Source organism: Musca autumnalis, unplaced genomic scaffold (assembly GCF_047663935.1).
Source record: "Musca autumnalis isolate F117 unplaced genomic scaffold, ASM4766393v1 scaffold_4, whole genome shotgun sequence".
Lineage (NCBI taxonomy): Eukaryota > Metazoa > Arthropoda > Insecta > Diptera > Muscidae > Musca > Musca autumnalis.
Genome location: NW_027411977.1, coordinates 12,275,397 through 12,290,494, shown reverse-complemented (window position 1 = coordinate 12,290,494; position 15,098 = coordinate 12,275,397). Strand labels below are relative to the sequence as shown.

Below are 15,098 nucleotides of genomic sequence, written 5' to 3'. Positions count from 1 at the left end.
TATCTGACATTCATAACTTTGCGGTACCTTGTGTTAGTTAAAATTAGTTTCCTTTCAAGAATACAATTGTAATGAAATATTAAAAATATTAATATTTTTTAAAAACCGGTTAACCGACACAAATAACCGGTTTTTCTAAATCAAAACCGGTTAACCGGTTTCGGTTTTGGACACCCTAATTTCCACATATCAACATTACTTTCCAACCTTGAGTATCATACCAAATTTCAAGATTCGACCTATGTATATCCGTTCAAAATATGCAATTGGTACCATATTTAGTAACTTTTCGTACGCTTATAGTACGAATATCAAAAAACCCTTCTGTATATCTTTCTAACACTCCATCAGTGACCCTCATTCCAAATTTCTGAATTCTAGCTCTTCCCGTTTGTCTAATACAAAGGGTACCATATTTAGTACCTTTTAGTACTTTTCGTACCCTTCTAGGTCAAATTTCCAAAAACCCAGCCTTATCTCACCCCTACACACCAGCAACAACCCACACTCAAAATTTTAAGCTTCTAGCTTCAGCCGTTTCGTCTGGGTGGTCATATGTCAGTCACTCACTCATCACTACTCGTAAGCTCTTTTATATAATAGAAGATTTTTTATTAAATTTCTTTAAAAACCTATCTTTGCGTGTGCGTTTTATTTTTTGTACAAAGAGACACATTTATACTTAAGTTTTTTCTTTTCTTTGAAAAATAGCGGAATGAATAGGAAAACACATGTACACTTGTGTTTCGGTGAAATTTATTGTAATCTTCCATTATCCGGGAACGAAAAACACACATTTTTGTTAATTTTGCACCAATTAACCGTGAAAATCTTATTGATCCGGGGAATAATTCATTCGACCAAATTTCAATAGACAAAAACGATGTATAAATGAATTATCTTAGAACAGTTTCAATATTTAAAACTTCAGATTAAAATCACAATTGCTTTTATTTATATTTGTTTTTGTTAGAAAGTATATTTTTGGATTAAAAATATATGAGGAACAGTGTAACTCCATTATCAGGGCCAATCGATTATCGGCAATGCCATGTATTACCTAATGTTCATAGAAACAAAACTTAGAAAGAAATATGCAAATTGAAATAAAAACAATATACCCTCAGCCACGTACCCGAAGAAAAAAAGTTAACACAATACCTCTGTAGGTTTCAGAATGATCCAAGACGAGTGCATTTTTTCCAAACTTTGGGTAGGGTGTACCCATAGGAGTGATCCCATACCATACCCATAGGAGTGATCCGATGTGGTATATACTCGGACCTAATACAAAGCTGTAGGAAATATTTTTTTTCTTTATTAGTCTATGGATATTTTCCTTGCAGACTATATAATTAAATATGTTTAACTTAATTTTCTGAATTTAAATATATTACAATATTACTTTCTCTCTTAAAGGGTTATTTTACACATTAGCCAGTTTAGGTGGTGCCGGTAGGATTTTCTGGACCTTTTTGGGTCATTATCTCAGGAAGTATGGACCTTCCCACGAAAAAAAAATTACAACGTCGTAACAGGGGCCGCCAGTGCAACCTGCTGCGTTGATAAGCGGTAGAAGGCTCTCTTGTCCCTACTAGGATGTTTATGTAACAATTATATTTTATACATTTCTAATGAATATTCCTAAATTGGAAAACTTATATTGTTTAGCCCCTTCTGCTATATATTTAAATTTTCTCTGAATATCAGCTTTCTTTTTGGAATACACCTAATATAAATAGATATATAAGCCCGACATTATACATTATATTTATAGAAAATCCAATAGGACAATTAATACGCTAGGAATCCACGTAAATGGAATGTGTGGTTCTCTACACAAAACCCATTATATATTAGGCAGTAGGCCCGTTATCTAACAAACACGTTATTGCAATTTCTATCAGGGGGAAAGGTCAGTAGTTCTTTTTCAATATTTCGCGGTGTTACATGAATTTTTACCAAAACAAACAGTTAGGGTTGTTCAAACTCAAACATGTACATCAACATATCTTCCTAATTTTGTTATCAAAAAACTCCTATGCCGGCGGTGAGCTTTGAACACACAACCCTGGTTTAATTTGCTATCTGGCGATGACATTCTTAACCTAGATAACAAAGTGACTCACACATGTCGTCATTCATCTGAAGATTGGGATTTCCGCAATGGAATGTCATTCCTGTATTTGTTATACCCTACACCACATTGTGGTAAGGGACATTGTCTTTATGCATTGGAAAGAAAACGCGATAGACACATAGTTCCCTTTTGGGTGTGACCGAGTTTGGTTTAGGAATTAATGTGCCAATTTATATCGAAACCGGTTCTGATTTGGATATAGCTCTCATATATATTTTATATATTCACAGCGGTGTAGGGTATCATATAGTCGGCCACGCCCGTCTTTGATACCTTTCCCAGTTGGAAATCGTTTTCAATGTGTCGTCATAGGTGTCCCAAATTCATAAAAGACGGCTCCACGACAGGCCTTTGGGAATATTGACGACATTTTCACACAAATGTCGCAAAACTCGTGTACAACAAGTTGAGCGACAAGGTAAGCGAAGTTGTCTTCAACGACGATACAATGTACATTGACTTGTAATTTTTCGTTGTTGAATCATAGACCACTTTGTTTTAATTTTGAACTAAATTAATGAAGGCTTTATTAATCACATTTTCGCCCACCTTGTCCTCTATGGCCTCTAAATGGATTCTAATCTGAAATAACAGAAACAAATCAGTAATTTTCCATAACATTTACTTACACTTTTCACTCTGCACTTCTGCAGAATATTTCCTCCACTCCGACTTTTAGTTTACCATTAAAAAAATTGAAAAGTCTGTAAAAAATTGAAAAAAGGTGATCATATTAAATACCTACATATTTAATATATTTTTAATTGAAGTTACAGGATATTTTCTTTTCTCCACGTAATGGAAAAATATTTATAAAAAAGAAATAATTTTGATTAATGTGTATACTATTACACCTTTTTACTTAATTGTTTAAACAACATTAAAAAAAAAAAAACATGACTGACTTGTCCAAATCTTTAACTTATACTGATTTCAAAGTCACGAAAAGAGAAGATACTTGCCATTCCATGATCTATTTTTTGTTTGCTCTATTTTTTCTGTATACATGACACATTGCAAGGCATTGTCGTTCAGAATCTCACACATCGTCCATGCAAGTGTGACAAATTCGGTGACACCATCTTGCATAAAGACAATTTTGAAATCTTGTCGTTGGTGAAATGGTCATCGCAGATTCAATTTCCAACTGGGTTCTTACTGGCTATGTATATATGTATTTGTTAAATACCAGTGAATTCGATGGAAAACACGGTGAACAATGATTGCATATATTGTGCGTACCTGGTATGAGGATGTGAATGAATGAACACGATGAATTCAATTTTCAATTGAGCTCATTTGCAGTACGAAGAAATTCAAATAATATTGAACCACGATTATTGACTATGACTTGAATTACTTATAATTTCTGTGAAAAACAACTGTATAAAAACCGCAAAGCGCATACCTGGATGCCCAGTTACTACATATCGTCGGTGTTATGCTTATGTGTTCCATACGCCATTTGCTTGATTCGAGAAAAACTCAAATTAATGTTTGAGGTCATACAGGATAAAAATGGTGCAATAATCCAGTACTTTAAGAGCTCAGTTCTACTTAACTAAACTCATAGAATATATCAGTAGTTTATTTTAGTCAGATATCTGTGATAGTCTAGAAGTTATGGCAAATTTTTATAATTGCAAAAAGTTGCTGAATTGTTCCATGGAATCTTTTTTTCATGTTTTTGGCAGTTTGTGTCACATGGAACACATTTTGTCACATTTCAACCAAAACACTTTTTATCAATCGTGGTCCACCTCCCTTATATGAAGTGCTACGGTGGAGTTTAAAAATCATGACTTTAAATTAAACATTTATTTTTCTCATATAAATACAATAAGGACCATTATTATAAGTTTCCTTAACATTTATTTAAGGGATTTCCTCCACTTATCACTATTTTTTGTGGTAAAAATTTCGATCGGACAAAACGGATTGATATTTTGCATTTCTAAGGTAACATAAAACATTTAAACGCGATTTTCTTATAATACCATTTTTGTAGTCGGTTAGCTTCAAGCCGAATGGACGTTTTTGCGTATATTTTTGTGGATTTACATCAAAGTTTTGTCTTTAAACTAGGGATTTTGTGTTTAAACGATTAATAAATTTTCGTTTTCATATAACAATACAATATTCAAAAATATTTGGATTTAGAAACTATTATTCTTCAGTTTTTAAACCAAGTCCTTTAAAACAATTTGTTCCATACGCCACACTTTTCCGTAACTTGGCAAAAATGGGCAATTTTTTGTTCCAAACGCCATCATTTTTGGTGCGGAACAATTCGTTTTTGTCTCTTTTTGTTCCATACGCCAAACGACATGGATATGGAACTAAAAAGTTCAAAGTTGTTTTGTTCCATACGCCAGGCTTTATGGATATGGAACAAAACGACAAGATTTTTTGGGTCACAAAGCGGATATGGAACATACTGGCATCTGAATATCTCAGAAACTATAAGAGATAGAGAAAAACCGACCAAAAAATCTGAAAGAGCATGGTTGAAAACCTTGCAGGGTACCTTTATCTCAAAATGTCAAAAATGGCGTATGGAACACTTAAGCATGACACCGACGATATATCGTCTGCTTTATTTGTGAAACAATTTCGATGAGGCATTCTTCAAATAGTTGTGCACTGTGTAAAGTCATATAATGGTGGAGTAAAGTGGAAAAGAGAATATTGTTTTTATATTCACTACATTAATACAGATTGGTTTTATCGTCGGGACATCGCGATAGTAACCGACCCCTATAAAAAACAAGTGGGCAAAGGCTATAGTCGGGTCGACTATGTGATACCCTACACCACTATCCCTGTGCAGTATACATGGTATTCTTGATTTGCAGGTTACATGTTTCGAATACATCAAATATAGTAGAGATATTTGTCATTTAAATAAAAGTTTCAAAATATTTAAATTGTAATAGTTGCCGCTTATTGCAATAGCTTTGATATTTGACCATCAACACCATGCACATTTCGTATTGGTTTACTTTGTATCATTGTAAAGGTGATATTCTCTTTTTCCATTGGCAGGCCTTGTTTCTAATGCCGCTACTAGAAGCGAAGATATTTGCGTAAGAGTTTGGCCATTCCAACCGCTGAATATTATCCGACCATCAATACAATCACAGAGGAAGAAGCCTGTCCGCTTTGGGACCCCCACCACTACCAAAATTTCAATCAGCCCAAAATTGCGACCTGTAGTGGGATTACAATGTTTAGATGGACAGACGGACATATATAGCCAGATCAAACTTTTGGGCCAAAGCCAGTTTATAACACCCTCTCCACATAGTGGTGTAACATATAATGAAAAACAAGTGAGAACGGCGTTAAGTTCACCCAGGCCGAACTTGTTATACCCTCCATATATTGAAGAAAATGAAAGAATTATTCTCATTTATGAAGAAGATTAAGAACGAAATTTCGGACATTTCCGTAAAACCTTCAAAATACCAAAAATACAGAGGTACGCTTCTATGGGGTATATAGGAACCCGCGGACCTATACTGATAATTCTCTTCTGGAATATTTTATAACCCCATGGAAGACTAAATAACAAATTTCAGTTCTTCGGTGGGGTATTGACATCAGAACCTTCAGAATTAGGAAAATTTGGAGGTACCGTTCTATGGGAGCTATATCTAAAAGTGGATCTATGGCGACGAATTGAAGTCAGAAAGGCTTTTACCTCCAACAAAGACTAAATACCAAATTTCAGTCATTTCGGTGGGTTTCTGTGTCCACAAGCTTCAAAATACAGAAAATCCGGATGTACAGTTATATAGGGGCTATATGAAGGCGTGGACGTATACTGACAAATTTATGGGGGAAAGTTTTATACCCCCAATGATGTCCATGTAACATATTTCAGCCATTTCGGTGTGATAATGAAACCACATCCTTCAAAATACCGGAAATAGGGAGGTCCGTTCTATGGGAGCTATACCAAGGCGGGGACCTGTACCGTCAAATTTCATATGAAACATTTAATACCTCAAATGAAGACCAAATACCAAATTTCAGCCATTTATAAAGGAATCTTTAGGCGACAACCTTGAAAATACCGAAAATCGGCAGGTACTGTTCTATGGGGGCAATATGAAAGCGAGGACCTACACCGAGAAATTTCTGGCAGAAAATTTTATACACCCAATAAAGACTAAGTACCAAATTTCAGCCATTTCGGTGTGTCGGTGTGCCTGTCAAAACGTGGACCGGTATAGCCCATTTGCAATACAAAACATACTCCTAGGAGTAATAGAAACTTATATACCAAATTACACAGCTCTATCTTAGAAATTGCGAGTTGTATCTTGATTTCAACAGACGGACGGACAGACGGACGTGGTTATATAGACTTAGAATTTTACCCTGATCAAGAATATATATACTTTATAGGGTCTCCGATGAATATTTCGATGTGTTACAAACGGAATGACAAATTTAATTATACCCTCCATATTATGGTGGAGGGTATAAAAACGCACACCTCTATAGTTCACGACAACCGCAAAGGTTTTAAGTACCATGATCTGCGAATCTGCACCTGAAATGTCCGGACACTTTATAAAGAAGGTACAGTGTACACACTGGCAGATAAACTTCCAAGTAGAAGGCCGATATTTCCATGCAGGAAAACCGATGGATTGGGAAAGGGTTCACAACAACAACTAAAGGTATTATCGGAGGCTAAAACCTCTGGTCTCCAGCTTGAATGAAAGTCTTGACACAATTCGGATAAAAGCTAAATTTTTAAACAATAGTTTTATTTGCGCTCCTGCTCCCACTGATATATTTTTCGAATGCTTAGAAGAAATATACAAGTGAGCAAAGGCTATAGTCGGAACGAGGCCGACCATGTGTTACCCTACACCACTACCCCTGTGCATAAGCTTTTCACTGGAATATAATCCGACTATCACCTCTTTCTCTCTGGGACCCACATAAGCAACCAAAATTTCGTGACCATCCTGTCAAAATTACGACCTGTAGCGTGATTGCAAAAAATGGAAGAATTGGATGTTTTTACCGACTATTGTGGTATCTCCCTTGTTTGACCACCTTCGCCAACCTACTTTACACCAATTTAAAGGTAATATTTTCTGCTTCCATTGACAGATTTTGTCGTTGGAATACCCCTACTAGAAGCCGATATATTCACAAAGAATTAAATTTGTCAGTGAAAAAATCCACAATGAAGTGCGAAAATTTTATCATCTTCATGTGGGGATGACCTAAGTTATCTGCTCACAGATACATGTAGTGTGCTCAGTATATGCAAATAACCTTGTTCCTAACTATTGGCATCCAATACTGGCGAAGACAACGAGCAAAGCCTGGTCGGTAGCTTACCAGCCGATCTGTACAAAACAAGAGGTGTGCATCAACTAGTTAGCACCACGTGAACGTGGGCAAACTGTGCCCCGTCCACAAGAAAGGATCCAGCAAAAATTTGGATCCGGTAGTCATTACGTAACCCATAACAAAGTAATGTAAACAAGCTTCTTTTCCCATTACAAGTAATCTGAAAAGTAATGGGATACTTCTTAAAAAAAATACAAGGCAAACCTACTTACTTCGCTCCTCACTAAGTAATGAGGACGGTGGCACAGTGAGTGTGTGTCCGACTATAAATCCTAGGGTTGTGTGTTCAACGCTCGCTGTCGGCACGCGAGTTTTTTTTAATTAAAAAATAACAGTTCGTGGTGCACCTCTGTACTGCACATTAAAGTTCTTAAGCAACCCTTAATGTTCGTGTGCGTGGCATAGTGTGTAGTGTCTTTGGCTAGAAATCAGATGGTTCGTGTGTTCAACTCGCACAGCAAGCGAAATAAAATATAGTAAAATAAAAGTAAGAAGTGTGATGAAATTAAAAAAAATCTCCACATCAACTGTTTTAAAAATAGAATTTTTTTCAACTTACTTTTCAAGTTCTAGTGGCCACAGAATAACTTGTTATTCTAGTGGTCATAAAATAACGACAAACTGAGTGCGACATGCCCTTGTAAAAATAATGGGGAAGAAAGGGGGTTTGCGAGTAGTTACGGCTGCCAAAAATCTCTTACAAAACCCATGATTTTGGGAGGACTTTTTTTGCTGGGGAGGTACGACTATGTGCTCTATTGCATATAAGGTAGTGTCTGGGATATTGTGTGAACGACCAAAGCCTATGGTCGATAAAAGAATTGGTCCATATTGATGCGGCTTTAGACTTTGGGGCAAATCCTGTCGATTATAAAGCACACGGCCAAGTTATTCCAAGCCATATCTGAATTTGGTGTTCCCGCAAAGTTCATTCGGATTTGTAACTGATACACGGTCCTCAGTTAAAATAGAAAAAACCTCTGCGAACAGTTTAGTAGCAAAAGAGTTTTAAGATAAAGGGACCGCCTTTTTGTGTGACCTCTTCAATATTCTGTTGGAAAAGTTTATAGGAGATCCAAAAGTTAAAAGAAATGTTATAATATACACCAATAGCCACATGTTAAATGCATATGACGATGACATAATGGGTCGGCCGGTGCCCGGACTTAACTGCCACGGACATAACTCGCAAAATGATTTTGGGCGTTATATCCGCTGCGCTTTGCGGACATAACTCCGTAAAGCAAAGCAGACATAGCACCCAAAAACATCGCGGAAATAACACCCAACGATTTTTTTCTTAATTTATAATTTATTTCTTTGCGTAATTTTGAAATTTACAGTTAAAATTTTTAAACATTTTGAGTAGAAGTTAAAATGTAAGCGGAGTTATACATGTGAGAAGGCCTAAGTGCCAACTAATGCCGAAGTATCAACAAAATTCTCCTGATTTCATAAAATTATTTAAAACTACATTATGTCCGAAATTACGTAAGTAGCTGTTCCTAGAAGTTTTACCATACTACGGTATTTCTTCAATTGTGAAAATATTTGTTAAGAAAATCGGGCGATTTTTTTTTCAAAAATTCTTAAGCCTTCGGCGCTTTTCAGAATGTATTTGGAAATCCTTACAAAAACTTTCTATCTTCTTAAATTGTGAAAATATTTCTGTAACAAATCGCGCGATTTTTGTCAAAAATATTTTCGCCTGCGGCGATTTTCGTTTTTCAGAAAATATTTGAGTATTCTTACAAAAACTTTTTATCTTGCAAATTGTGAAATAGTATTGTAAAAAATCGCGTGATTTTTCAAAAATATTTTCGCCTGCGACGCCTTTTGCTGTTCAGAAAGTATTTTTAAGTTTTTACAAAAACTTTTTTTTTGAAATTTTGCCTGCTAGGTCGAAGATCATTTTTAATGATTTTTTATTAATTTTCTCGTTTAGAGTTAAGTTTGATGATCGGAAATTATTTGCAAGTGAAAAAGGAAAGCCAAGGACTCGAACCCACATAGTCACCAAATTACGTTACCTGGCTTCGTTGGTGGTAAAGCAAATCTTCGGACGTATCGACTATGTAATGGCTTCTCTGTCCTAGAACTTATCGTTTTTCAAATGCAAATGTGTTTTATACATTTACGCGGATACTTGGCCACAGAAATGTATTTTCTTCACGACAAACGCTTTTTTTGCGCTGCCTTTGAAGTTATGAGTTTTGGCTTTGATCGCTAACACGCCGTGACAACATTTTTATTTTTTTACTTTTTGTTTTCCTACAGGTAGACCGGGTCGACCAGTAAAGCAGTCACTGTAGTAGAATTCTGTAACTCATTTTTCGGTAAAATTAAAATGCTAATAGTTTCGTTAATTAACGAATATTTTCGGTAAGTTAAAAACCAAAATAAAGCTGTTGCTAAATCCTACCGATAGCAACAGTGCTGTCAACTTTTATTGATAATTTTCATTCATAATTTTGCGTCTTAATGTTACAGAATTGCACTGCTGATATCTTCAATCTGCTAAAGTTCTAACCAATTGTGGAAGTTGGTACCTATAATTTTGAGTTAGCTCGGCGCCGCACACTGGTCGAAACCACTGATCTAGCGGAGCGAAAGTAAAAAAAAATCGAACTATAAAATTGCGAAATAATTTCTATTGTATCAATTACAGACTCTTTGCAGACAAAGATTTTATTTTTTAATTTTTGTTGTTGTAAATATTCACAAAATTATTCACTATCAAATACAAGAGTTTTTGTTGCATCAGATTTTAATAAATTTTTTCCCAAAATGTACTTCATATTTGTTTAAATGTTAAATGCATTCGTAACGAAACTGGACAAGATTTATTTTCAATTAATAGCAGGGGGTGAGATTTAAATTATAAAAATTAGTTTGGGGTCTGGAGGTACTTAGTTATATAGCAATTCATTTTCAAAAAATTAAGTTTTTTTGTGTTTTTATGGGTTGTACGCGCTTGTTCCATAGAGTGCATCTTGTAAACTTAGCCGAACTTAGGTTCGATCATTTTTTGGGGAATGAAATTGGACTCTCTGTATACGGATTAACCACATTAGGGCTGCAAATATTTGCAAATCTTTTGATGACTGCACTTTTAAAATAAGGGATTTTGCATGAAATTCATACAAATTTAGCTGTGCATTTGTATGGGAGCTAAATCAAAATATGGACCTATCTTGAGAAATGTTTGCAAAGAGGATTTCTACCCCCGTAGACACTATAATACCATATTATAGCTAAATATGTTTTGGAGTAGCTTCAAAGTAAATCTGTATATATTATTGGTATGCATATTTTTATATTAGTTTTTAGTTTCTTGGTCTTACATTATATTTTTCGAGTAGTTTTTCCTTTTTATTTGGTTAAGCAATTCTTATGCATTTTGTAATTTACACTGATGGGCCGGTTGGCTTTGAATTACAAGTTAAATAAATTGAATTGAATTGAATTGAAATATGGGATAACAAGTAAAAATTGGACGAATCGGGGTACCATAAAAGGGGCTACATCGAAACATAAATCCGTGTTGAAAATGTTTTGTAAGAAGATTTTATACGCAGTGAGAACACGGAATGCAAAATTACAGCCAAGTTGGTTTAAAAATGTGGTCATGATATTCAAAATACCTTAAATTGGGAGGTACGGTTACATGGGGGCTATATCAAAACGTGCACCTATGTCCATAATTTTTGGTGAAAATTTTTACCAATAGGAACCCTAAGTACCAAATTACAGGTAATTTGCAACGAAAATGTGGCTTAAATCCTCAAAATACCGAAAATCTTAAGGTACCGATATTGTTCATATTTGGTCCATTATTACCCACAGGTACAAGCTAAGTTTGTGCCAAATTTCAGTGACGTATCTCAATTCGTTTGCAAGTTATTAATTTCGTGCCGCTCGATCAGTGCTTTCGACCACCGTGCGCCGCCATAAACACAATAAACAACATCAGTTGTGCAATAAGAAGAGTAGTATTTGCCAGCAGATGGTTTAAAAGGAATTTGGTTTAAGAGGTAGTTTATACTAACCATCAATGTTATATTTATCGAAATAAAATATTCCATGTCTGCCCACTCACTTCACTGCATTTTTGCTGGTGTGGACGCAAAAAGTAAATGGCGTAAGGAAACTCCCTAATATTAGCGACTGTATAAGTGCCTGTTTTTATAACAAAAATATGTCTATTCGTTGGTTTACTTCACAAACAAAAACACATTTTGGTTTTTCCCATCCAGCATTTTTTGAATTTTTAAAATCAAATTCGAGTTTTTTTGATCCGACTGCACGATTAAAAAGCTGGAATATAAGCTCATTTTTTGATCATAAATGACTACTTTGTCGGGAGGAAAACTTAACCCCAGGCCACCCTTCTAAACAAATCACAAATGAGTCTTCCTCTGCATTAGTTTCGAGTCATTTTTGCCCTTTTTCTGATGGTATATAAAGACTTTTTCGAGTCGTATTTTAATGAGTTATTGGTGATATGTTGAATAATTTGTAAAAGCCTGGGTACATAAGCTGCCTAGCCTGCTTGCCTTGCTTGCTTCTGATAAAAGAATAAAAAAGAAAAGGGCAACCCAGTTCGAAATTTGCTCGGCTTTCAGAAATGAAGCAAGAAAGCAAGGCAATCAAGCGAGACAGCTTATGTACCCGGGCCTCTGCTCTTTTACGAGTCTTTTTTTGAGTCATGTTTATAATCGTTTATGAGTCTTTAGTGAGTCATTTATGAGTCTTGTTATCAGACGTTAAAAATTAAAAGAATTTTATATTTTATTCTTCTTTGTTTTTTGTTTCTTTCCTTTCCTTTCCTTTCCTTTCCTTTCCTTTGTTTTGTTTTCTTTTCTGTCTTGTTGTGAATTTTTAATTATCCTATTAGTATACTGTTTTAATTAAATAATTAATTTTAATCACTTTTCAAACACCTGCATAACCCTTTGTGATTAAGCATTTTCCAATGGTCAAAATGTGACAATAAATAACGAAAAAATAGTCACATTTTAAATGCATCAGTGCTTTATTTCTGATTGTTACACATTTGTTGTTGTATTTTAAATTGAACTCTTTTTAATCATTACAGGGAGTCACTTTCGAGTCCCTTTCGGATCATACAAGCGACTTAATAAGTTTCTGATCATCAAAAGGACTCTTAAAAGACTCCGCAATGTGATTAAAAAAAAAAAAAATCTTCCGAATGCTAGCTGGGTTGTAGCAAATTTTGTTTGTCTGTGTGTTTTCATAACAAAAAATATACAAAACAAAACGGGTATTATATAATCGGCCGCGCCGGATTTTAATCCTTTCCTTACTGGTATTTTGTTTGGTATTTGGTTTGTTATAAATACTAAGTATCCCTTTGTTACCATTATTTAAATATTTAACTCTTTATGTTTAGTACTAAGCTGTCCTTTGCGAACATTATAGAAGTATGAATACAACATGTTGCCACCAAAGCAAAGAATAAGGTAGGATGTATGTTGTGGTAGCAATTTTTAAATAGTTGCTAAAATATTCTAGTTGCTAAATATTCTTCGTCGCGTTATGGTTTACAACCACTTTTTTCGATTGATAAAAAAAGTAATAGCCCTGACATTAGCAATGTAGTGTTTAAATTACACTATGCTACACTGAAAATGCAAACAACTTCTAGTATACATTTTTTGAAAGTACATATTGAGACTACAAAAACCCTAGTAGGGTTTTTTCCTGTCAGACCCAGTTCGGATTTTATGGTTTCATCTAAACCGGGCTAAAACTACAGTTTTTAGCATTTATCGGACCTTTATCTCAGAAACGATTAGGAATTTGGCCTTGCTATCTTTGGCAATATTGTAGCCCTAAACTAGTAAAACTTATCTTTTGAACAGACCACATAAGAAAAACTCCATCTAGGGCATCAAAATCGATAAAATATAGAAAATTTTATATAATTGCTTAAAATCTGGTCAGTATCAGCTAAACTACTGGAAGTTGAACCAAGTAACCGTCTGCAAAAATATTCCAAATAAAGATCTCAGTAATTCTTCAGAACATTCTGAAACTCTAAAATGCTTACTTATTGTTGTTTCAGCGGTATTTTGCCTCATATATTTTACAACACGTATTTCAAATACAGTTCACACCAACAGGTGATTCGCGCATTTCGGATTTCACCGCATTATTTACGTATTTATTAAAAAGTCGTTGAAAAATATACTGAACACAACGTGATAGAGGCATTTTACAACAATGGCATGTTCTGTAGAGTTGTATATTACATTCCAGCGAATATTTTTCCAAAAGAAAACATTAAGAAAAAATTAAAGGTTTTGGAGATACGGTGCGAAATGTATAAAAATTTTGTAATTTTTGCTTATATTTTGAAATTTGAGGCAATAAATGCAATTTTTTGAGTTCATTATTTCTCCAAATATTTTATCCTTGTCCTTATCTACAAATTTGCTTCAGAGGTCAGAAGAAGATTCGCATTTAAATTCCGTTAAAAACTCAATATTTAACTATGTTTAGATGGGGTCATAAAATCCGAGCTGGATCTGGATCACCATAGTGTGGCTTAAAATTTTGTGGCTATGCTATTTAACATGAGACGTGATGTCCAATTAATTAACCGTTAACTTGTATAACATCCTGTTTTTAAAACAAAAATATTTCGTTCGTTTACTTCACAAACAAAAACACATTTTGGTTTTTGTAGCAAATTTTTTTGTCTGAGTGTTTTTATAACAAAACAAGTAAGAAAGTATCAGTCAGCTGAGCCGACAGAGATATACCCTCAGCCACGAACCCGAAGAAAAAAAGTTAATACAATACTTCTGTAGGTTTTTTTAGCTGTTGGGAAAATTTTCCAGGATGGAAAGGGCCGCAAAAAACTACATGTTGCAAAAAAATTCAGAATGATCCAAGACGATTGCATTTTTTCCAAACTTTGAGTAGGGTGTACCCATAGGAGTGATCCGATGTAGTACATATTCGGATCTAATACAAATCTGTAGGAAATATTAAATTACAACGTCGTAACAGCGGCCGCAAGTGCAACCTGCTGCGTCACAAATTAATAAGATCAGAGAGGAGTTGTTAAACTATACTTTTTCCAAATTTTGTGTGGGAGGTACTCAAATGAGTGGACCGATATAGTCCATATTAGAACTCGATCTATGCCTGAAAGTAATATTACCAATAGCAAAGTTTGGCTCAATTCAGTTATTCCCTACTAGAGTTATCATGCCCACAATCTTGGCGAAAATTTTTGAACCTTTGTGGGGGAGGTACCGGAAGGAGTGGACCGATATGGTCTATCTTCGAATTTAAACTAAGTTTGGAAAAAATATTGAAAGACCCAAAAATTTAACCAAATATGTTGATCCGTTCAAGAGTTATCGTGCACTCCAACTACGACACATGGTATTATATGGGTTGTTTGCAGTTTACGTGCTGATTTCTGAGGATATATGGATTTGCTCCTGAAAAAATTATATCGTCGTAATGGGGGTAGTGAATACAAGTGGCTGCAACAAAAATCAAAGCGATTCGAGAGCAGGCCTTAAACTGCACTTAAGCAAAA

The 15,098-nt window shown here is 34.8% G+C and overlaps 1 protein-coding gene across 4 annotated transcripts in view; it reads left to right on the top strand.

Annotated features, from left to right (window-relative positions):
* Lkr (Leucokinin receptor) overlaps positions 1–15,098 on the top strand; it is a 229,211-nt gene that overhangs the window by 77,397 nt on the left and 136,716 nt on the right. The gene's annotated exons all lie outside the window — the stretch shown is intronic.